The sequence below is a fragment of the Ammodytes marinus genome, assembly GCF_949987685.1.
Source record: "Ammodytes marinus genome assembly, chromosome: 15".
In the NCBI taxonomy this organism is placed as follows: Eukaryota; Metazoa; Chordata; class Actinopteri; order Uranoscopiformes; family Ammodytidae; genus Ammodytes; species Ammodytes marinus.
The window spans coordinates 23,668-47,001 of record NC_137219.1 but is presented as its reverse complement, the minus strand read 5'-3'; positions in this window follow the sequence as shown (position 1 = coordinate 47,001).

Here is a 23,334-nt window from a genome sequence, read left to right as displayed (position 1 = left end):
GGAGACGGGTGTTCAACTTGTGAATCCATTGTCTTTCCAGGTATTTCCTCTGTTTCTTGGACCAATTGGGATTTGCCTCTAAGATAGTAGTGGTCAGATTATTCCACCCGTGCTCAATGAAATGGCTAACCAAGGGCAGGTGAGTGTCTTTTTTACGGCTGATGTTATATCTATGTTGGGTGAATCGTGTCAGTAGTGTATTGCCAGTTTCACCTACATATTGCATCGAGCACGTGAGACAACTTATGAGATATATGCAATTTTTAGTTTTAGTGTTGGTACTTTTTTGGGTGGCGAACACCTGGTTGGTGTGTTTGTTGTATGCCCAGGGTTCAAATTTGTAAAACTCAGTGCGAGCAGCCTCAGTCTTCTGAGTCAACGGTGTTAATTTGGCTTTGATGAGTATATCCTGTATATTGTTGTTCTTCTTGTAGGCCGTGATTATTCTGTGGTCCACCAATAGACCACCTTGTTCCTGGAGTATTTTAAAATTATTCTTAAAGGCTCTGGCCAATTTAGTGGCAGACTCCGAGTAGAATATGACCAGTGGTATCATGGGGTCCACGTTAATTGGTTTAACTGTTTTGAAAGTACTGTAGACCTGTCTAAGGAAAGACCAAGAGTACCCTCTGGTGGACAAGACCTTGCACAGCACCCTCACGGCAAACCCAAAGTCCTCTATTCTTGTGCAGATTCTGTGGAATCTTAAAAATTGGGATTTGACCAAGCCCGCAAAAGTGTGCTTGGGATGGTGGCTGCTTTTATTCAATAGAGCATGTGTGTCTGTTGCTTTAAAGAACACTTTAATGTCCAATCTGTTTGTTTGCTGGAAATTAGGGCCCTTAAAGGTTGTCGTGTCCAGAAAATCCACCTCAGTGAGACTGTGTGTTGATTTAATGGTGATGGAACTGTTAAAGTTGTTCAGAAAATTGCAGAATGTATCAAACTCCTGTAAAGAGTGTGTCCACACTCCCCAAATATCATCTAGGTATCTATAGTAATGTAAGGGTTTAATGGGAGCCTGTGATAAGGCTGATTGTTCCCACTGGGCCATGAAAATATTGGCAAAAGAGGGAGCAAATTTTTTACCCATGGCCGTGCCTGATATTTGTAAAAAGTATTTATCGTCAAATTCAAAGTCGTTTCTGGTAAGGTTAAGGTATAAGAGTTGTAATATTTCCTTATCTGGACGTTTGGAATCTGGATATAACTGAAAGGTATTTTTGACCGCCTCCATGCCTTGGTCTGTGTTGATATTTGTGTAAAGGCTGTCCACATCCATGGTGAACAGGAAGGCATCAGCTGGAATGTGCAGTAGTTTAATTTTGTTGACAAAGTCGTATGTGTCTTTAATGTAACTGGGATGTTTGATAGATATGGGATTGAGGTATGTCTCCACAAAATGGGCTGTGGCATATGTCTCACTACCACAATCCGAGACAATGGGCCTTCCAGGTGGAATTACATTGGGAAGGCTCCACTTGTCTCTGGCCTTGTGTATTTTTGGCAACATATAAAATAGCCTAGGTCTGGGTTCGGCATCCCCCATCAAAAAGGACCTCTGTTTGGCATTGATGAACTTTTTGGTTTGCAGTTTTTGGAGTATTTCTGTGACTAAAGGAATAGTGTCCTTAAAGATAGGCTTCTTAAGGCTTTTATAGTACTTTGCGTCATTAAGTTGCCTGTAACCCTCCCACAGGTATTGCTCTCTGTCCAAAACGACAACAGAGCTGCCTTTATCAGCTGGTTTGATGACTATATTTTTGTTGCTTTTTAGTTGTTTAAGGGCTTCCAGTTCAAATTGATCTAGGTTAGTCGTGTTGCATTTGGCAACGTAGTGGTTGTCGAACCATTCCACGTCTGACTGTATTAGTTGCCTTAAGGGCCAAGGCACGGTTGGTTCTGGTGGTACCCATGTGGATTTTGGCATAAATGGGAGTGGACTAGTTTCCCTAGTGTGCTCAAAATGTGCAGCTAATTTGAGTCTCCTATGGTAGGTTCTGATGTCAATTTGTGTTTGATTTTTAACATTTTTTTCTCCTCTGATGATCGGTATGAAATTAAGGCCTTTGTTAAGCAGGGAGAGTTGAGCTGCAGTAATGTTAAACTTCTGCGCTAACACAATGACATTCTTAAACCCCGTAGACAAAACAGTTTTCACGGGGCGTTTGCTTTTAACATATCAACCCATTCTTTGAGGATCTTCCTGGCGGTGGGGATGGTCCAGTGGACGCCGTCTTCCTCAGCCTGGAAGCTCTTCTGCTGCAGTCTGGGGATGAAGTTGAACTGTCTGACGATGTGTTGGTTGAGCCGTCTCAGGTTGCGTTGTTCATCCTCTGGAAGGGACTCAGAGAAATTCAGTTCGGGTATTAGTATGAGGGCATGGGGAAAAGCAAGAGTGGCCATTCTCACAGCCCTCTGTATGTGGCCGATCAGTGCCCCCTCTGTCCTCTGAGCTCTGTCATTGATGCCAAAGGACAGCACGAGTGACTCAACAATGTCAGTGTGTGTGGTTTTTGCCAGTATGGCTTCAGCATGCCTAAACGTTGCACCCGGATAGGACTCGATCTGGAGGTCGGGCTCTTGGAAGGGTGGTATGCGATTGAGGTTGGAGTCCCCCATGATGACCCACTTCTTAGTGGGGGTGAGGGACCAGTCCTTGACTCTGTTTTTGCCTGTGCTGAGATGTCTATGTGGTCTGTAGACTGGTGAGAATAATAGCTTGGGTTGTGATGCAGATGTGCCTGTGTTAGGTGTGGTGTGAGTGTTCTCTATGAGAATAGGTGGAGTGAGGGTAGGCGAGGGTAACCTGCTGGGCCCCGGTTGTGGACTGGATGGTGTGGGACTGTCACTGTCAATTGTAACGGGGACCGTGGGCCCCTCGGCGGTTGGCATGCGGGGAGCGTTGGCCTCCGACCAAAGCTCCATGGAGTCGCAGTCATCATTGTGAAGAGCAGTGCTCGTGGGATGGGTTCCAGGTGCCTCCACATCCGTAGGGAAGGTCTGTCCTGAAGAGGAGGGGCGTGGACGTGAGCTGGAAGAGAGAAGAGGCAGAGAGGAATGGGGGACTGGGGACTGAAGGGAGGGGAGGGGGGGGGGGGGGGGAGGAGGAGGAGGAGGAGGAGGGGGTTATAAGGGGGAGAGGGAGAAGACGGGGGATGGAGAGGGAAAGGGAAGAGGAGGAGGGAAGAGGAGCGGGGAGGGGGGAAGAAGGGAGGGGGAGAAGAGATGGGAGAGGAGTAGGTGTGTCCTTCTTGGTCCGCGGTGCTTCCTTCGTGGCGTGAGGCTGGACCCTGTCCTGTTGTGGATCTTCATGACGTAGCTCTGTGTCCAATGGCTTTGAGGGTGGAGCGTTGGCAGACGTTCTGACTCTCACCCGTGGTACCCTCTGGCAGAGTGGGGTCGGACCCTCTGGTGTCGGTCCGGTTAGCAGAACGGGATTCCACCAGGTGGAGGAATCGGTTGCGTTAGGACCCTCTGTGTCTGGAGGGTTGATGTGGCGACGTTTCTGCACCGCCTTCATGGGTCTGGTGAAGACATGGTGTTGGCCCGGAGGGGCTGACCCTGTGTTGGTTGATCTGGGGGTGGGTCTGACCTCTGGAATAGACAGCGCATTAGACAGCATGGAATGGACTTTGTCTAGAGTGCGTTGTAAGAGCCTTTGTCCCAGCTGTTTCTTAGCCCACGTGGTGGCCACCCCAAAAGGCTGTTGCCAGTCGACGCCACCGACATGGGTCATGATCTCTAGGTCTGTGTCCAAGCACTCTTGGTAATGATCCTTGAGAATTAGCAGCGTCTCCTGTTCCCACTGCTTGGCGTTGGCCTCTATGAGGGAAGTGGTGGTGGGGTTGGGCGCTGCCGGTTTAATCGAAGTCGCCAATTTGGTGGTGAGTTTGTCGATTGCGATGGGGATGGACCTACCGCTGATGTTGGACATGTGATGTGTGGCTTTGATGAGCCTGCATGTCACCCTGGCCTTGGCTGCGAAATCCGGGTCGCTTCTGTAGTGTGATGGAGGCGTAGCCGGTCTGCGACCCCTCGGTGGTCGATTACGTGGTGGTGGCGTACCTGGCCTGGTTGCCCTGCGCCCACGGGTATGGGGGGGCGGCGTGGTCGGTCTACGACCCCTAGGTGGTCGATCACGCGGTGGTGGCGTGCCTGGTCTGGCTCCCCTGGGCCCACGAACCTGGGGGGGCGGCGTGGTCGGTCGGCGACCCCTGGGTGGTCGGAATCGAGGGGGCGGCGTGCTCGGACGCGCCCTGGGAGGTGGCGTGCTGCGTCTATGAGGTCTGGAAGGTCGCATCAGAGGCGGCGGCGCAGCAGGTGCGGGACGCCCGACATCAAGGGGACTAGATGGTGGTCTGTACCGTGACCCATCTCTGCTGGTGGTGCCGTATGGGCGATCATCATATCTCCCCCCACTGTGATATCTAGCAGTGTGTGGATAGCCACGGTGATAGTACCTCTCTGGTGAGGATATATAATCATGGTATTGATCATCGTGGCTCCATCTGGAGTAATGTTCAACCCTAGGCGCTTGCCATGGTGCAGGTCTAGGCCCGTGACGTGGGTGTTCGTACCTGGTTCCGGTAGACTCCGGTGAAGAATAAGGTCTACGCGGGCCCCATCTGACCGCTTGAGCGTAAGATGGCGCGCGCTCCGGGCTATGGGCGCCGCCATTTTTGTAGTCTTGACGGACCTCGTTTTTATCAGATGAGTAATGGCGAACTTCGTTATTCTCCGGTGAATAATGTCGATTGCGATTAATATAGGGAGCTTTAAAGCGGGTCCTACCAGATCTCCTGCTCTGGACTTTGGTCCATTCATGTGGGTTGTAGCGTTCATCCATAGTAAGGTGTTATAACGCACCAGTGGTGTTAGCTCGTGGTAATTAGCAAGAATGTTGTGTGAAAAAAATTATTAAAAATCGAAAAAAGATCGGAAGATGATGTTAATCAAGTTGATTTGTTTATTTACAGTTGCAATATAACGGCGGGACGTTTCGGTTACAAAAAAACCTTCATCAGCCTAGCAATCTTGAGAAAGTACCTGTACGAGCGCTAATTGGTGTGCTTCCAGCATGAAGACCAGAGTGAAAGAGGGAGATGAAGACGGGGGTTGGGCGGATATACCTTTCACCCCGTGACCTCTAAAGTTGGCGATATCCCGGACGAATTAAAAGTAAAGAAATAAAATTTCCCAAGGGGAAAGGGATTGGAAAAATGTCTAGACCCCAGAGGGGGGCGCAGACCTAAAAAATAAAATTATATTAAACTGGATATAAACTAATTGTAAAAAATTGGACCGGAAATGGTTGCATTAAGGGGCCCTCGGAAATTTGAAGAAAAGGTGGTTTGAGCCGGTGAATGGTTGCATTCAGGGACTCCAGGAGTCCAGAAGCTCCTGCGTGAATAATGGAAGCCAATAGTGGGGAAAATGAAGACTATATGGATGAAATGGATGGATGTGAATTTAGGATTAGGCATAAGGCCCGAATGGTTAGGTTTAGAGTAAGGGGAAGGGAAGGTGTTAACCTCCACTAATAAATAATAATAATAACAATCTAATTGGGGGGTCTGTGACTTAGGATTAGGCACGTAGGGATACTGTGCACCAATACCAAAATTGCCACGTCAATGGACTATATTGGACCCGTGGCCGATGTGGACCATAGCGGGTAGAGGGTGATCATCATGGATATCGTGAGTGGTGACATGCTTCGTACAGGCCTTTCAGAAACATCATTTTCCTATAGTCATATGTAAGCATATTATGCATTTACACAGTAGGTATACGTGATAGATATTGAAATAAATATAACTATGTCCCAATGTCATGTAGGTGGTGATACTTTACATGAGATGGACATGCAAAATAGAACAAAAAGAAATAAAAATAACTTTAGATAGCGGTGGTGGACACCAGAGTGTTACCTCAATATATAGGAACATATATCACACAGTTATATCACGATGACATGTATGGTAATAATACTTGACATGAAAAGGATGTGGAAAACTGAACAAAATGAAAAAAAATTAACTTCAAATATAGAGAGGTGACAATGGCAGTGTACAGCCCATCTACATATGTTACTATATCCCAATGTCATGCACGATGGTAATCCTTTACATGAGATGGATATGTGAAATAGAACAAAGAAAAACAAAATTAACTTTGGATTAGTGGTGGTGGACACAAGAGTGTTACCTGAATATATAGAAACATATATTACATAGCTATATCCCAATGACATGTATGGTAATGATACTTTACATGAGATGGAGATGGAAAACTGAAAAAAGAGAAATAAAACAAACTTGAGATATAGAAAGGTAGATGTGACAGTGATCGCTCAATCTATGTGTCTGACTATATCTCAATGACACGTACGGTGGTAATACTGTACATGCAATGGACATGGAAAAGTGAAAAAAGAGAAATAAAAGTAACTTCAGGTTTGAGGTGGTAGACACAAAAGTGTTCCCTCGTAACCAACATGACTAAGACACTACCCGGGGAGACCGCCGGATAATGTCACTCGATGTGGAAATAAATATTATGACAAAACATAAAAACAGCACTGACGGGGTTAGGTTAAGAGAGGACAGCAGACAGTCAAAGACTGCCCACTGGTTAGTGTACTCGCTAATATCTATGTATGTAATGATATCTATCTCCTATCAAGGCCTGGTGGTATTAGAGTAGGAATGATAACATAAAGTTTTTTTGTATATATATTATCAAATTTGATATGATTATTGTTATATTATTATATTATATTATCATGTTGTGGAGTTATTTCTCATTGAGGCCAAAGGGGAGACGGGTGTTCAACTTGTGAATCCATTGTCTTTCCAGGTATTTCCTCTGTTTCTTGGACCAATTGGGATTTGCCTCTAAGATAGTAGTGGTCAGATTATTCCACCCGTGCTCAATGAAATGGCTAACCAAGGGCAGGTGAGTGTCTTTTTTACGGCTGATGTTATATCTATGTTGGGTGAATCGTGTCAGTAGTGTATTGCCAGTTTCACCTACATATTGCATCGAGCACGTGAGACAACTTATGAGATATATGCAATTTTTAGTTTTAGTGTTGGTACTTTTTTGGGTGGCGAACACCTGGTTGGTGTGTTTGTTGTATGCCCAGGGTTCAAATTTGTAAAACTCAGTGCGAGCAGCCTCAGTCTTCTGAGTCAACGGTGTTAATTTGGCTTTGATGAGTATATCCTGTATATTGTTGTTCTTCTTGTAGGCCGTGATTATTCTGTGGTCCACCAATAGACCACCTTGTTCCTGGAGTATTTTAAAATTATTCTTAAAGGCTCTGGCCAATTTAGTGGCAGACTCCGAGTAGAATATGACCAGTGGTATCATGGGGTCCACGTTAATTGGTTTAACTGTTTTGAAAGTACTGTAGACCTGTCTAAGGAAAGACCAAGAGTACCCTCTGGTGGACAAGACCTTGCACAGCACCCTCACGGCAAACCCAAAGTCCTCTATTCTTGTGCAGATTCTGTGGAATCTTAAAAATTGGGATTTAACCAAGCCCGCAAAAGTGTGCTTGGGATGGTGGCTGCTTTTATTCAATAGAGCATGTGTGTCTGTTGCTTTAAAGAACACTTTAATGTCCAATCTGTTTGTTTGCTGGAAATTAGGGCCCTTAAAGGTTGTCGTGTCCAGAAAATCCACCTCAGTGAGACTGTGTGTTGATTTAATGGTGATGGAACTGTTAAAGTTGTTCAGAAAATTGCAGAATGTATCAAACTCCTGTAAAGAGTGTGTCCACACTCCCCAAATATCATCTAGGTATCTATAGTAATGTAAGGGTTTAATGGGAGCCTGTGATAAGGCTGATTGTTCCCACTGGGCCATGAAAATATTGGCAAAAGAGGGAGCAAATTTTTTACCCATGGCCGTGCCTGATATTTGTAAAAAGTATTTATCGTCAAATTCAAAGTCGTTTCTGGTAAGGTTAAGGTATAAGAGTTGTAATATTTCCTTATCTGGACGTTTGGAATCTGGATATAACTGAAAGGTATTTTTGACCGCCTCCATGCCTTGGTCTGTGTTGATATTTGTGTAAAGGCTGTCCACATCCATGGTGAACAGGAAGGCATCAGCTGGAATGTGCAGTAGTTTAATTTTGTTGACAAAGTCGTATGTGTCTTTAATGTAACTGGGATGTTTGATAGATATGGGATTGAGGTATGTCTCCACAAAATGGGCTGTGGCATATGTCTCACTACCACAATCCGAGACAATGGGCCTTCCAGGTGGAATTACATTGGGAAGGCTCCACTTGTCTCTGGCCTTGTGTATTTTTGGCAACATATAAAATAGCCTAGGTCTGGGTTCGGCATCCCCCATCAAAAAGGACCTCTGTTTGGCATTGATGAACTTTTTGGTTTGCAGTTTTTGGAGTATTTCTGTGACTAAAGGAATAGTGTCCTTAAAGATAGGCTTCTTGAGGCTTTTATAGTACTTTGTGTCATTAAGTTGCCTGTAACCCTCCCACAGGTATTGCTCTCTGTCCAAAACGACAACAGAGCTGCCTTTATCAGCTGGTTTGATGACTATATTTTTGTTGCTTTTTAGTTGTTTAAGGGCTTCCAGTTCAAATTGATCTAGGTTAGTCGTGTTGCATTTGGCAACGTAGTGGTTGTCGAACCATTCCACGTCTGACTGTATTAGTTGCCTTAAGGGCCAAGGCACGGTTGGTTCTGGTGGTACCCATGTGGATTTTGGCATAAATGGGAGTGGACTAGTTTCCCTAGTGTGCTCAAAATGTGCAGCTAATTTGAGTCTCCTATGGTAGGTTCTGATGTCAATTTGTGTTTGATTTTTAACATTTTTTTCTCCTCTGATGATCGGTATAAAATTAAGGCCTTTGTTAAGCAGGGAGAGTTGAGCTGCAGTAATGTTAAACTTCTGCGCTAACACAATGACATTCTTAAACCCCGTAGACAAAACAGTTTTCACGGGGCGTTTGCTTTTAACATATCAACCCATTCTTTGAGGATCTTCCTGGCGGTGGGGATGGTCCAGTGGACGCCGTCTTCCTCAGCCTGGAAGCTCTTCTGCTGCAGTCTGGGGATGAAGTTGAACTGTCTGACGATGTGTTGGTTGAGCCGTCTCAGGTTGCGTTGTTCTTCCTCTGGAAGGGACTCAGAGAAATTCAGTTCGGGTATTAGTATGAGGGCATGGGGAAAAGCAAGAGTGGCCATTCTCACAGCCCTCTGTATGTGGCCGATCAGTGCCCCCTCTGTCCTCTGAGCTCTGTCATTGATGCCAAAGGACAGCACGAGTGACTCAACAATGTCAGTGTGTGTGGTTTTTGCCAGTATGGCTTCAGCATGCCTAAACGTTGCACCCGGATAGGACTCGATCTGGAGGTCGGGCTCTTGGAAGGGTGGTATGCGATTGAGGTTGGAGTCCCCCATGATGACCCACTTCTTAGTGGGGGTGAGGGACCAGTCCTTGACTCTGTTTTTGCCTGTGCTGAGATGTCTATGTGGTCTGTAGACTGGTGAGAATAATAGCTTGGGTTGTGATGCAGATGTGCCTGTGTTAGGTGTGGTGTGAGTGTTCTCTATGAGAATAGGTGGAGTGAGGGTAGGCGAGGGTAACCTGCTGGGCCCCGGTTGTGGACTGGATGGTGTGGAACTGTCACTGTCAATTGTAACGGGGACCGTGGGCCCCTCGGCGGTTGGCATGCGGGGAGCGTTGGCCTCCGACCAAAGCTCCATGGAGTCGCAGTCATCATTGTGAAGAGCAGTGCTCGTGGGATGGGTTCCAGGTGCCTCCACATCCGTAGGGAAGGTCTGTCCTGAAGAGGAGGGGCGTGGACGTGAGCTGGAAGAGAGAAGAGGCAGAGAGGAATGGGGGACTGGGGACTGAAGGGAGGGGAGGGGGGGGGGGGGGGAGGAGGAGGAGGAGGAGGAGGGGGTTATAAGGGGGAGAGGGAGAAGACGGGGGATGGAGAGGGAAAGGGAAGAGGAGGAGGGAAGAGGAGCGGGGAGGGGGGAAGAAGGGAGGGGGAGAAGAGATGGGAGAGGAGTAGGTGTGTCCTTCTTGGTCCGCGGTGCTTCCTTCGTGGCGTGAGGCTGGACCCTGTCCTGTTGTGGATCTTCATGACGTAGCTCTGTGTCCAATGGCTTTGAGGGTGGAGCGTTGGCAGACGTTCTGACTCTCACCCGTGGTACCCTCTGGCAGAGTGGGGTCGGACCCTCTGGTGTCGGTCCGGTTAGCAGAACGGGATTCCACCAGGTGGAGGAATCGGTTGCGTTAGGACCCTCTGTGTCTGGAGGGTTGATGTGGCGACGTTTCTGCACCGCCTTCATGGGTCTGGTGAAGACATGGTGTTGGCCCGGAGGGGCTGACCCTGTGTTGGTTGGTCTGGGGGTGGGTCTGACCTCTGGAATAGACAGCGCATTAGACAGCATGGAATGGACTTTGTCTAGAGTGCGTTGTAAGAGCCTTTGTCCCAGCTGTTTCTTAGCCCACGTGGTGGCCACCCCAAAAGGCTGTTGCCAGTCGACGCCACCGACATGGGTCATGATCTCTAGGTCTGTGTCCAAGCACTCTTGGTAATGATCCTTGAGAATTAGCAGCGTCTCCTGTTCCCACTGCTTGGCGTTGGCCTCTATGAGGGAAGTGGTGGTGGGGTTGGGCGCTGCCGGTTTAATCGAAGTCGCCAATTTGGTGGTGAGTTTGTCGATTGCGATGGGGATGGACCTACCGCTGATGTTGGACATGTGATGTGTGGCTTTGATGAGCCTGCATGTCACCCTGGCCTTGGCTGCGAAATCCGGGTCGCTTCTGTAGTGTGGTGGAGGCGTAGCCGGTCTGCGACCCCTCGGTGGTCGATTACGTGGTGGTGGCGTACCTGGCCTGGTTGCCCTGCGCCCACGGGTATGGGGGGGCGGCGTGGTCGGTCTACGACCCCTAGGTGGTCGATCACGCGGTGGTGGCGTGCCTGGTCTGGCTCCCCTGGGCCCACGAACCTGGGGGGGCGGCGTGGTCGGTCGGCGACCCCTGGGTGGTCGGAATCGAGGGGGCGGCGTGCTCGGACGCGCCCTGGGAGGTGGCGTGCTGCGTCTATGAGGTCTGGAAGGTCGCATCAGAGGCGGCGGCGCAGCAGGTGCGGGACGCCCGACATCAAGGGGACTAGATGGTGGTCTGTACCGTGACCCATCTCTGCTGGTGGTGCCGTATGGGCGATCATCATATCTCCCCCCACTGTGATATCTAGCAGTGTGTGGATAGCCACGGTGATAGTACCTCTCTGGTGAGGATATATAATCATGGTATTGATCATCGTGGCTCCATCTGGAGTAATGTTCAACCCTAGGCGCTTGCCATGGTGCAGGTCTAGGCCCGTGACGTGGGTGTTCGTACCTGGTTCCGGTAGACTCCGGTGAAGAATAAGGTCTACGCGGGCCCCATCTGACCGCTTGAGCGTAAGATGGCGCGCGCTCCGGGCTATGGGCGCCGCCATTTTTGTAGTCTTGACGGACCTCGTTTTTATCAGATGAGTAATGGCGAACTTCGTTATTCTCCGGTGAATAATGTCGATTGCGATTAATATAGGGAGCTTTAAAGCGGGTCCTACCAGATCTCCTGCTCTGGACTTTGGTCCATTCATGTGGGTTGTAGCGTTCATCCATAGTAAGGTGTTATAACGCACCAGTGGTGTTAGCTCGTGGTAATTAGCAAGAATGTTGTGTGAAAAAAATTATTAAAAATCGAAAAAAGATCGGAAGATGATGTTAATCAAGTTGATTTGTTTATTTACAGTTGCAATATAACGGCGGGACGTTTCGGTTACAAAAAAACCTTCATCAGCCTAGCAATCTTGAGAAAGTACCTGTACGAGCGCTAATTGGTGTGCTTCCAGCATGAAGACCAGAGTGAAAGAGGGAGATGAAGGCGGGGGTTGGGCGGATATACCTTTCACCCCGTGACCTCTAAAGTTGGCGATATCCCGGACGAATTAAAAGTAAAGAAATAAAATTTCCCAAGGGGAAAGGGATTGGAAAAATGTCTAGACCCCAGAGGGGGGCGCAGACCTAAAAAATAAAATTATATTAAACTGGATATAAACTAATTGTAAAAAATTGGACCGGAAATGGTTGCATTCAGGGGCCCTCGGAAATTTGAAGAAAAGGTGGTTTGAGCCGGTGAATGGTTGCATTCAGGGACTCCAGGAGTCCAGAAGCTCCTGCGTGAATAATGGAAGCCAATAGTGGGGAAAATGAAGACTATATGGATGAAATGGATGGATGTGAATTTAGGATTAGGCATAAGGCCCGAATGGTTAGGTTTAGAGTAAGGGGAAGGGAAGGTGTTAACCTCCACTAATAAATAATAATAATAACAATCTAATTGGGGGGTCTGTGACTTAGGATTAGGCACGTAGGGATACTGTGCACCAATACAAAAATTGCCACGTCAATGGACTATATTGGACCCGTGGCCGATGTGGACCATAGCGGGTAGAGGGTGATCATCATGGATATCGTGAGTGGTGACATGCTTCGTACAGGCCTTTCAGAAACATCATTTTCCTATAGTCATATGTAAGCATATTATGCATTTACACAGTAGGTATACGTGATAGATATTGAAATAAATATAACTATGTCCCAATGTCATGTAGGTGGTGATACTTTACATGAGATGGACATGCAAAATAGAACAAAAAGAAATAAAAATAACTTTAGATAGCGGTGGTGGACACCAGAGTGTTACCTCAATATATAGGAACATATATCACACAGTTATATCACGATGACATGTATGGTAATAATACTTGACATGAAAAGGATGTGGAAAACTGAACAAAATGAAAAAAAATTAACTTCAAATATAGAGAGGTGACAATGGCAGTGTACAGCCCATCTACATATGTTACTATATCCCAATGTCATGCACGATGGTAATCCTTTACATGAGATGGATATGTGAAATAGAACAAAGAAAAACAAAATTAACTTTGGATTAGTGGTGGTGGACACAAGAGTGTTACCTGAATATATAGAAACATATATTACATAGCTATATCCCAATGACATGTATGGTAATGATACTTTACATGAGATGGAGATGGAAAACTGAAAAAAGAGAAATAAAACAAACTTGAGATATAGAAAGGTAGATGTGACAGTGATCGCTCAATCTATGTGTCTGACTATATCTCAATGACACGTACGGTGGTAATACTGTACATGCAATGGACATGGAAAAGTGAAAAAAGAGAAATAAAAGTAACTTCAGGTTTGAGGTGGTAGACACAAAAGTGTTCCCTCGTAACCAACATGACTAAGACACTACCCGGGGAGACCGCCGGATAATGTCACTCGATGTGGAAATAAATATTATGACAAAACATAAAAACAGCACTGACGGGGTTAGGTTAAGAGAGGACAGCAGACAGTCAAAGACTGCCCACTGGTTAGTGTACTCGCTAATATCTATGTATGTAATGATATCTATCTCCTATCAAGGCCTGGTGGTATTAGAGTAGGAATGATAACATAAAGTTTTTTTGTATATATATTATCAAATTTGATATGATTATTGTTATATTATTATATTATATTATCATGTTGTGGAGTTATTTCTCATTGAGGCCAAAGGGGAGACGGGTGTTCAACTTGTGAATCCATTGTCTTTCCAGATATTTCCTCTGTTTCTTGGACCAATTGGGATTTGCCTCTAAGATAGTAGTGGTCAAATTATTCCACCCGTGCTCAATGAAATGGCTAACCAAGGGCAGGTGAGTGTCTTTTTTACGGCTGATGTTATATCTATGTTGGGTGAATCGTGTCAGTAGTGTATTGCCAGTTTCACCTACATATTGCATCGAGCACGTGAGACAACTTATGAGATATATGCAATTTTTAGTTTTAGTGTTGGTACTTTTTTGGGTGGCGAAAGGGTTAGGGTTAGGGTTAGGGTTAGGGTTAGGGTTAGGGTTAGGGTTAGGGTTAGGGTTAGGGTTAGGGTTAGGGTTAGGGTTAGGGTTAGGGTTAGGGTTAGGGTTAGGGTTAGGTTAAGAGAGGACAGCAGACAGTCAAAGACTGCCCACTGGTTAGTGTACTCGCTAATATCTATGTATGTAATGATATCTATCTCCTATCAAGGCCTGGTGGTATTAGAGTAGAAGGTAATTGTGATATTGTTATTTATTATATAATGATTTAATAGGTATTATATTATATTAATTGTTTTGTTCTTATGGTATTTGTAAATATATACAATAAATGTACATATCTTCTGGTATTAAGTATGTATCTACTGCTGGTAGTTAGTACTATACTCAAGTTTTTTTCTCTCAATTGAGAACCAAAGGGCCAAACATCGCCTCTTTTTGTTGGATGTATAGTTTTCGTGTTTATTTCAATTGAATTTTAGACACAATGTTGTATATAAATATATATATACTATAAAGAATCTGGTTTTAGTTGGTATATATTGTCTATGGTTGTTGTTTTGGACTGTAGGAGATGTGGACTTGTCCAGGAGAAGACCAAGAGCACCCTCTGGTGGATATCCCCTGGCGGAGCACTCCTACAACAACTAAAAGATCCGCCTGTCTGATATAAAGATTGGAGAGTTATTATCATCACTGAGAAGTGTGTTTGACTGACTGTGTGTCATGGTCTGTCTGAATCTAAATAACAGGTTACCCACATTCGTAGTGGATGGGAATATAGTGGAATGTGCAGTGGTTGGATCCCACAGACAAGATAATGGGCGTTATTTTGTGATTGAATTGCATTGTAAGATAGGTACTATGTTGTAGCTAAGTTACATTCTAGAATGAGCTCGACCCATTTCTCCTCAGAATATAAATTGGGAGATGAATAGAGTCTCCACATGTAAAGGAAACCTATGGCAGATAAGAATTGAGTTCCAGCAAACAGGTGAATGGTTAGGGTTAGGGGAGTGTGTGGTGATGTTAAGGAGGTATAAACACATCATATATAACAAGGCATAGATAGACAGTACTAGGGGTAGGCGGCCCGACAGAAGAGGTCATGACAGGTCTCAAAATGGACGATCATCACGGGGAATGTGGCAAGATGTCAACAATATTGTCTCCACGTATTGCCCGATAGGGATTCATAATAGTGTAATGGACATATATGTATTTTCATACTAAACCAATCATATCCTCTCAATAAAGCATTCCCTTGTGAGAACCCACCACGAGCCCATAACTGCAAAAGCATACTAATTCCCTCCCACTGCTGAAAATACGATGGAAATGTATGTGCTGAACTCTGTATGTCCACAAAGTACACTGTACACCCAGTCACACGTCAAGCCTGTGAGGTCTAGACAAAATAAGATAATCTTGCTCATAGGCCCAGAAAAAAAGATGGGATTGAATGTGATGGAAGTAACATTCTAGTGGTCATGTTGCTTAAAGTCAATATAACGATGGCGATTGTATAGTGATAGTGGTGATTTAAAGTGAAATTATGAACTAACTTCCAGGAGGGGAATGGAACCCTAAAATAGAAAGACAGCTAAGAGGCATGACATAATCCAAATGGGATGGCCCTCCATAACAGTAATTATACTCTTTAGGGCAATGGAGGTACTATAGTTCTAATACAAATATGACAGGTATATAGATTTCACGTGTGATGGTGATAATATTATAGTATAATAGTGTTTAGGGTCTAATTAGAGTTAAAACTCAAGGGTAAGGAGAGGGGGATAAAAACCTTGAATGGACAAAAAGGTTAAAAGGCATGACGTCATCCAACTAGGATACCCCTCTATGGCAGTAACGTAGGCCTTAAAGGCAATGGAGGTGTTATATTACTGATATACGTATGACAGGCATAAAATTTCACACTACCAATATGAAACCTGGATTCCTGCGTGGGGTTAAACCAAGCAGGCTTTGTGGTGATGTTTGAGGACAAGTAGCGTCTCACGTAGCCAATGTTCGGCCTCAGAATCTCTGATGGACATGACGTTGGGGTCTGACGCCGCTGCCTTGATGGAGGACGCCAGTTTGGCAGTGATCGTGTCAATTATCTTGAGAATCGAAGACTCGCCGATGATGGAGATATGATGAGTGGATCGGATCAATCTGCATATCGCTTTGGCCTTTGCCACGAAATCTGGATCATCTATGCCGTAAGATGAGGGCGTGGCCAAACTCTGGTCTCTCGGTGGTGGGTCGTCGGGCGGCGGTGACGTCACTGGTCCGGCTCCCCTGTATCCACGAGTCTGGGGGGGCGGCGTGGTCGGTGGACGAGTCCTGGGTGGTCTGGGTCTAGGGGGTGGGGTGCAAGGTTGCACTCTGGGAGGTGGTGAGGCTCGTCTCGGAGGTGCGGGGCGGCACGCAACAGGAGCCCGATGCCCAGCAGTGCGTGAGCCCGGATGTGGTCTGTGGCCTGACCCGTCTCCACTGGTCGCAAACACTGGGCGACCGCGGCCCCTCCCCTCATTTTGGTAATGGTAATCTTCCTCCTCACTGCTCGGTGATAGTTGGTCTTCGTCATAATAGTCATCATACCTGGATCTGGGTTGACGTTCGGCTCTGGGATCTAGCCACAGCGCAGGTCCACGCCCACGGCTTGGGCAGTCACACCTGGCCCCGGAGCATTCCGGTGAAGGGCAGAACCCCAGAGGGCCCCATCCGACAACTGGCGCGTAAAATGGCGCCCGTCTGGCCCTATGGGCGTCGCCATTTTGGTAAAAATGGCGGACCTCGTGGCTCCTCGGCGCGTAAAGTTCAGCACGGTTGGAGTAAAAGGATTTATTTCGGTTCCTACCAGCTCTATTGCACGGGCCATTGGTCCAGCGATACGGGTAGCAATGTTCATCCATAACGTAACAGGTTTCCTTCTCAATAGTACTTCTTGGTTCGTTAGAGAAAAAGGGGGGAGTGTTGAAAAAATTCGATAAAAACTGGAAAATGATGTTAATCAAATAGATTTGTTTATTTATAGTTGCAGTTAACGGCGGGACGTTTCGGTTACAAAAAAACCTTCATCAGCCTAGCAATCTTGAGAAAGTACCTGTACGAGCGCTAATTGGTGTGCTTCCAGCATGAAGACCAGAGTGAAAGAGGGAGATGAAGGCGGGGGTTGGGCGGATATACCTTTCACCCCGTGACCTCTAAAGTTGGCGATATCCCGGACGAATTAAAAGTAAAGAAATAAAATTTCCCAAGGGGAAAGGGATTAGAAAAATGTCTAGACCCCAGAGGGGGGCGCAGACCTAAAAAAATAAAATTATATTAAACTGGATATAAACTAATTGTAAAAAATTGGACCGGAAATGGTTGCATTCAGGGGCCCTCGGAAATTTGGAGAAAAGGTGGTTTGAGCCGGTGAATGATTGCATTCAGGGACTCCAGGAGTCCAGAAGCTCCTGCGTGAATAATGGAAGCCAATAGTGGGGAAAATGAAGACTATATGAATGAAATGGATGGATGTGAATTTAGGATTAGGCATAAGGCCCGAATGGTTAGGTTTAGAGTAAGGGGAAGGGAAGGTGTTAACCTCCACTAATAAATAATAATAATAACAATCTAATTGGGGGGTCTGTGACTTAGGATTAGGCACGTAGGGATACTGTGCACCAATACAAAAATTGCCACGTCAATGGACTATATTGGACCCGTGGCCGATGTGGACCATAGCGGGTAGAGGGTGATCATCATGGATATCGCGAGTGGTGACATGCTTCGTACAGGCCTTTCAGAAACATCATTTTCCTATAGTCATATGTAAGCATATTATGCATTTACACAGTAGGTATACGTGATAGATATTGAAATAAATATAACTATGTCCCAATGTCATGTAGGTGGTGATACTTTACATGAGATGGACATGCAAAATAGAACAAAAAGAAATAAAAATAACTTTAGATAGCGGTGGTGGACACCAGAGTGTTAACTCAATATATAGGAACATATATCACACAGTTATATCACGATGACATGTATGGTAATAATACTTGACATGAAAAGGATGTGGAAAACTGAACAAAATGAAAAAAAATTAACTTCAAATATAGAGAGGTGACAATGGCAGTGTACAGCCCATCTACATATGTTACTATATCCCAATGTGATGCACGATGGTAATCCTTTACATGAGATGGATATGTGAAATAGAACAAAGAAAAACAAAATTAACTTTGGATTAGTGGTGGTGGACACAAGAGTGTTACCTGAATATATAGAAACATATATTACATAGCTATATCCCAATGACATGTATGGTAATGATACTTTACATGAGATGGAGATGGAAAACTGAAAAAAGAGAAATAAAACAAACTTGAGATATAGAAAGGTAGATGTGACAGTGATCGCTCAATCTATGTGTCTGACTATATCTCAATGACACGTACGGTGGTAATACTGTACATGCAATGGACATGGAAAAGTGAAAAAAGAGAAATAAAAGTAACTTCAGGTTTGAGGTGGTAGACACAAAAGTGTTCCCTCGTAACCAACATGACTAAGACACTACCCGGGGAGGCCGCCGGATAATGTCACTCGATGTGGAAATAAATATTATGACAAAACATAAAAACAGCACTGACGGGGTTAGGTTAAGAGAGGACAGCAGACAGTCAAAGACTGCCCACTGGTTAGTGTACTCGCTAATATCTATGTATGTAATGATATCTATCTCCTATCAAGGCCTGGTGGTATTAGAGTAGAAGGTAATTGTGATATTGTTATTTATTATATAATGATTTAATAGGTATTATATTATATTAATTGTTTTGTTCTTATGGTATTTGTAAATATATACAATAAATGTACATATCTTCTGGTATTAAGTATGTATCTACTGCTGGTAGTTAGTACTATACTCAAGTTTTTTTCTCTCAATTGAGAACCAAAGGGCCAAACATCGCCTCTTTTTGTTGGATGTATAGTTTTCGTGTTTATTTCAATTGAATTTTAGACACAATGTTGTATATAAATATATATATACTATAAAGAATCTGGTTTTAGTTGGTATATATTGTCTATGGTTGTTGTTTTGGACTGTAGGAGATGTGGACTTGTCCAGGAGAAGACCAAGAGCACCCTCTGGTGGATATCCCCTGGCGGAGCACTCCTACAACAACTAAAAGATCCGCCTGTCTGATATAAAGATTGGAGAGTTATTATCATCACTGAGAAGTGTGTTTGACTGACTGTGTGTCATGGTCTGTCTGAATCTAAATAACAGGTTACCCACATTCGTAGTGGATGGGAATATAGTGGAATGTGCAGTGGTTGGATCCCACAGACAAGATAATGGGCGTTATTTTGTGATTGAATTGCATTGTAAGATAGGTACTATGTTGTAGCTAAGTTACATTCTAGAATGAGCTCGACCCATTTCTCCTCAGAATATAAATTGGGAGATGAATAGAGTCTCCACATGTAAAGGAAACCTATGGCAGATAAGAATTGAGTTCCAGCAAACAGGTGAATGGTTAGGGTTAGGGGAGTGTGTGGTGATGTTAAGGAGGTATAAACACATCATATATAACAAGGCATAGATAGACAGTACTAGGGGTAGGCGGCCCGACAGAAGAGGTCATGACAGGTCTCAAAATGGACGATCATCACGGGGAATGTGGCAAGATGTCAACAATATTGTCTCCACGTATTGCCCGATAGGGATTCATAATAGTGTAATGGACATATATGTATTTTCATACTAAACCAATCATATCCTCTCAATAAAGCATTCCCTTGTGAGAACCCACCACGAGCCCATAACTGCAAAAGCATACTAATTCCCTCCCACTGCTGAAAATACGATGGAAATGTATGTGCTGAACTCTGTATGTCCACAAAGTACACTGTACACCCAGTCACACGTCAAGCCTGTGAGGTCTAGACAAAATAAGATAATCTTGCTCATAGGCCCAGAAAAAAAGATGGGATTGAATGTGATGGAAGTAACATTCTAGTGGTCATGTTGCTTAAAGTCAATATAACGATGGCGATTGTATAGTGATAGTGGTGATTTAAAGTGAAATTATGAACTAACTTCCAGGAGGGGAATGGAACCCTAAAATAGAAAGACAGCTAAGAGGCATGACATAATCCAAATGGGATGGCCCTCCATAACAGTAATTATACTCTTTAGGGCAATGGAGGTACTATAGTTCTAATACAAATATGACAGGTATATAGATTTCACGTGTGATGGTGATAATATTATAGTATAATAGTGTTTAGGGTCTAATTAGAGTTAAAACTCAAGGGTAAGGAGAGGGGGATAAAAACCTTGAATGGACAAAAAGGTTAAAAGGCATGACGTCATCCAACTAGGATACCCCTCTATGGCAGTAACGTAGGCCTTAAAGGCAATGGAGGTGTTATATTACTGATATACGTATGACAGGCATAAAATTTCACACTACCAATATGAAACCTGGATTCCTGCGTGGGGTTAAACCAAGCAGGCTTTGTGGTGATGTTTGAGGACAAGTAGCGTCTCACGTAGCCAATGTTCGGCCTCAGAATCTCTGATGGACATGACGTTGGGGTCTGACGCCGCTGCCTTGATGGAGGACGCCAGTTTGGCAGTGATCGTGTCAATTATCTTGAGAATCGAAGACTCGCCGATGATGGAGATATGATGAATGGATCGGATCAATCTGCATATCGCTTTGGCCTTTGCCACGAAATCTGGATCATCTATGCCGTAAGATGAGGGCGTGGCCAAACTCTGGTCTCTCGGTGGTGGGTCGTCGGGCGGCGGTGACGTCACTGGTCCAGCTCCCCTGTATCCACGAGTCTGGGGGGGCGGCGTGGTCGGTGGACGAGTCCTGGGTGGTCTGGGTCTAGGGGGTGGGGTGCAAGGTTGCACTCTGGGAGGTGGTGAGGTTCGTCTCGGAGGTGCGGGGCGGCACGCAACCGGAGCCCGATGCCCAGCAGTGCGTGAGCCCGGATGTGGTCTGTGGCCTGACCCGTCTCCACTGGTCGCAAACACTGGGCGACCGCGGCCCCTCCCCTCATTTTGGTAATGGTAATCTTCCTCCTCACTGCTCGGTGATAGTTGGTCTTCGTCATAATAGTCATCATACCTGGATCTAGGTTGACGTTCGGCTCTGGGATCTAGCCACAGCGCAGGTCCACGCCCACGGCTTGGGCAGTCACACCTGGCCCCGGAGCATTCCGGTGAAGGGCAGAACCCCAGAGGGCCCCATCCGACAACTGGCGCGTAAAATGGCGCCCGTCTGGCCCTATGGGCGTCGCCATTTTGGTAAAAATGGCGGACCTCGTGGCTCCTCGGCGCGTAAAGTTCAGCACGGTTGGAGTAAAAGGATTTATTTCGGTTCCTACCAGCTCTATTGCACGGGCCATTGGTCCAGCGATACGGGTAGCAATGTTCATCCATAACGTAACAGGTTTCCTTCTCAATAGTACTTCTTGGTTCGTTAGAGAAAAAGGGGGGAGTGTTGAAAAAATTCGATAAAAACTGGAAAATGATGTTAATCAAATAGATTTGTTTATTTATAGTTGCAGTTAACGGCGGGACGTTTCGGTTACAAAAAAACCTTCATCAGCCTAGCAATCTTGAGAAAGTACCTGTACGAGCGCTAATTGGTGTGCTTCCAGCATGAAGACCAGAGTGAAAGAGGGAGATGAAGGCGGGGGTTGGGCGGATATACCTTTCACCCCGTGACCTCTAAAGTTGGCGATATCCCGGACGAATTAAAAGTAAAGAAATAAAATTTCCCAAGGGGAAAGGGATTAGAAAAATGTCTAGACCCCAGAGGGGGGCGCAGACCTAAAAAATAAAATTATATTAAACTGGATATAAACTAATTGTAAAAAATTGGACCGGAAATGGTTGCATTCAGGGGCCCTCGGAAATTTGAAGAAAAGGTGGTTTGAGCCGGTGAATGGTTGCATTCAGGGACTCCAGGAGTCCAGAAGCTCCTGCGTGAATAATGGAAGCCAATAGTGGGGAAAATGAAGACTATATGAGTGAAATGGATGGATGTGAATTTAGGATTAGGCATAAGGCCCGAATGGTTAGGTTTAGAGTAAGGGGAAGGGAAGGTGTTAACCTCCACTAATAAATAATAATAATAACAATCTAATTGGGGGGTCTGTGACTTAGGATTAGGCACGTAGGGATACTGTGCACCAATACAAAAATTGCCACGTCAATGGACTATATTGGACCCGTGGCCGATGTGGACCATAGCGGGTAGAGGGTGATCATCATGGATATCGTGAGTGGTGACATGCTTCGTACAGGCCTTTCAGAAACATCATTTTCCTATAGTCATATGTAAGCATATTATGCATTTACACAGTAGGTATACGTGATAGATATTGAAATAAATATAACTATGTCCCAATGTCATGTAGGTGGTGATACTTTACATGAGATGGACATGCAAAATAGAACAAAAAGAAATAAAAATAACTTTAGATAGCGGTGGTGGACACCAGAGTGTTACCTCAATATATAGGAACATATATCACACAGTTATATCACGATGACATGTATGGTAATAATACTTGACATGAAAAGGATGTGGAAAACTGAACAAAATGAAAAAAAATTAACTTCAAATATAGAGAGGTGACAATGGCAGTGTACAGCCCATCTACATATGTTACTATATCCCAATGTCATGCACGATGGTAATCCTTTACATGAGATGGATATGTGAAATAGAACAAAGAAAAACAAAATTAACTTTGGATTAGTGGTGGTGGACACAAGAGTGTTACCTGAATATATAGAAACATATATTACATAGCTATATCCCAATGACATGTATGGTAATGATACTTTACATGAGATGGAGATGGAAAACTGAAAAAAGAGAAATAAAACAAACTTGAGATATAGAAAGGTAGATGTGACAGTGATCGCTCAATCTATGTGTCTGACTATATCTCAATGACACGTACGGTGGTAATACTGTACATGCAATGGACATGGAAAAGTGAAAAAAGAGAAATAAAAGTAACTTCAGGTTTGAGGTGGTAGACACAAAAGTGTTCCCTCGTAACCAACATGACTAAGACACTACCCGGGGAGACCGCCGGATAATGTCACTCGATGTGGAAATAAATATTATGACAAAACATAAAAACAGCACTGACGGGGTTAGGTTAAGAGAGGACAGCAGACAGTCAAAGACTGCCCACTGGTTAGTGTACTCGCTAATATCTATGTATGTAATGATATCTATCTCCTATCAAGGCCTGGTGGTATTAGAGTAGAAGGTAATTGTGATATTGTTATTTATTATATAATGATTTAATAGGTATTATATTATATTAATTGTTTTGTTCTTATGGTATTTGTA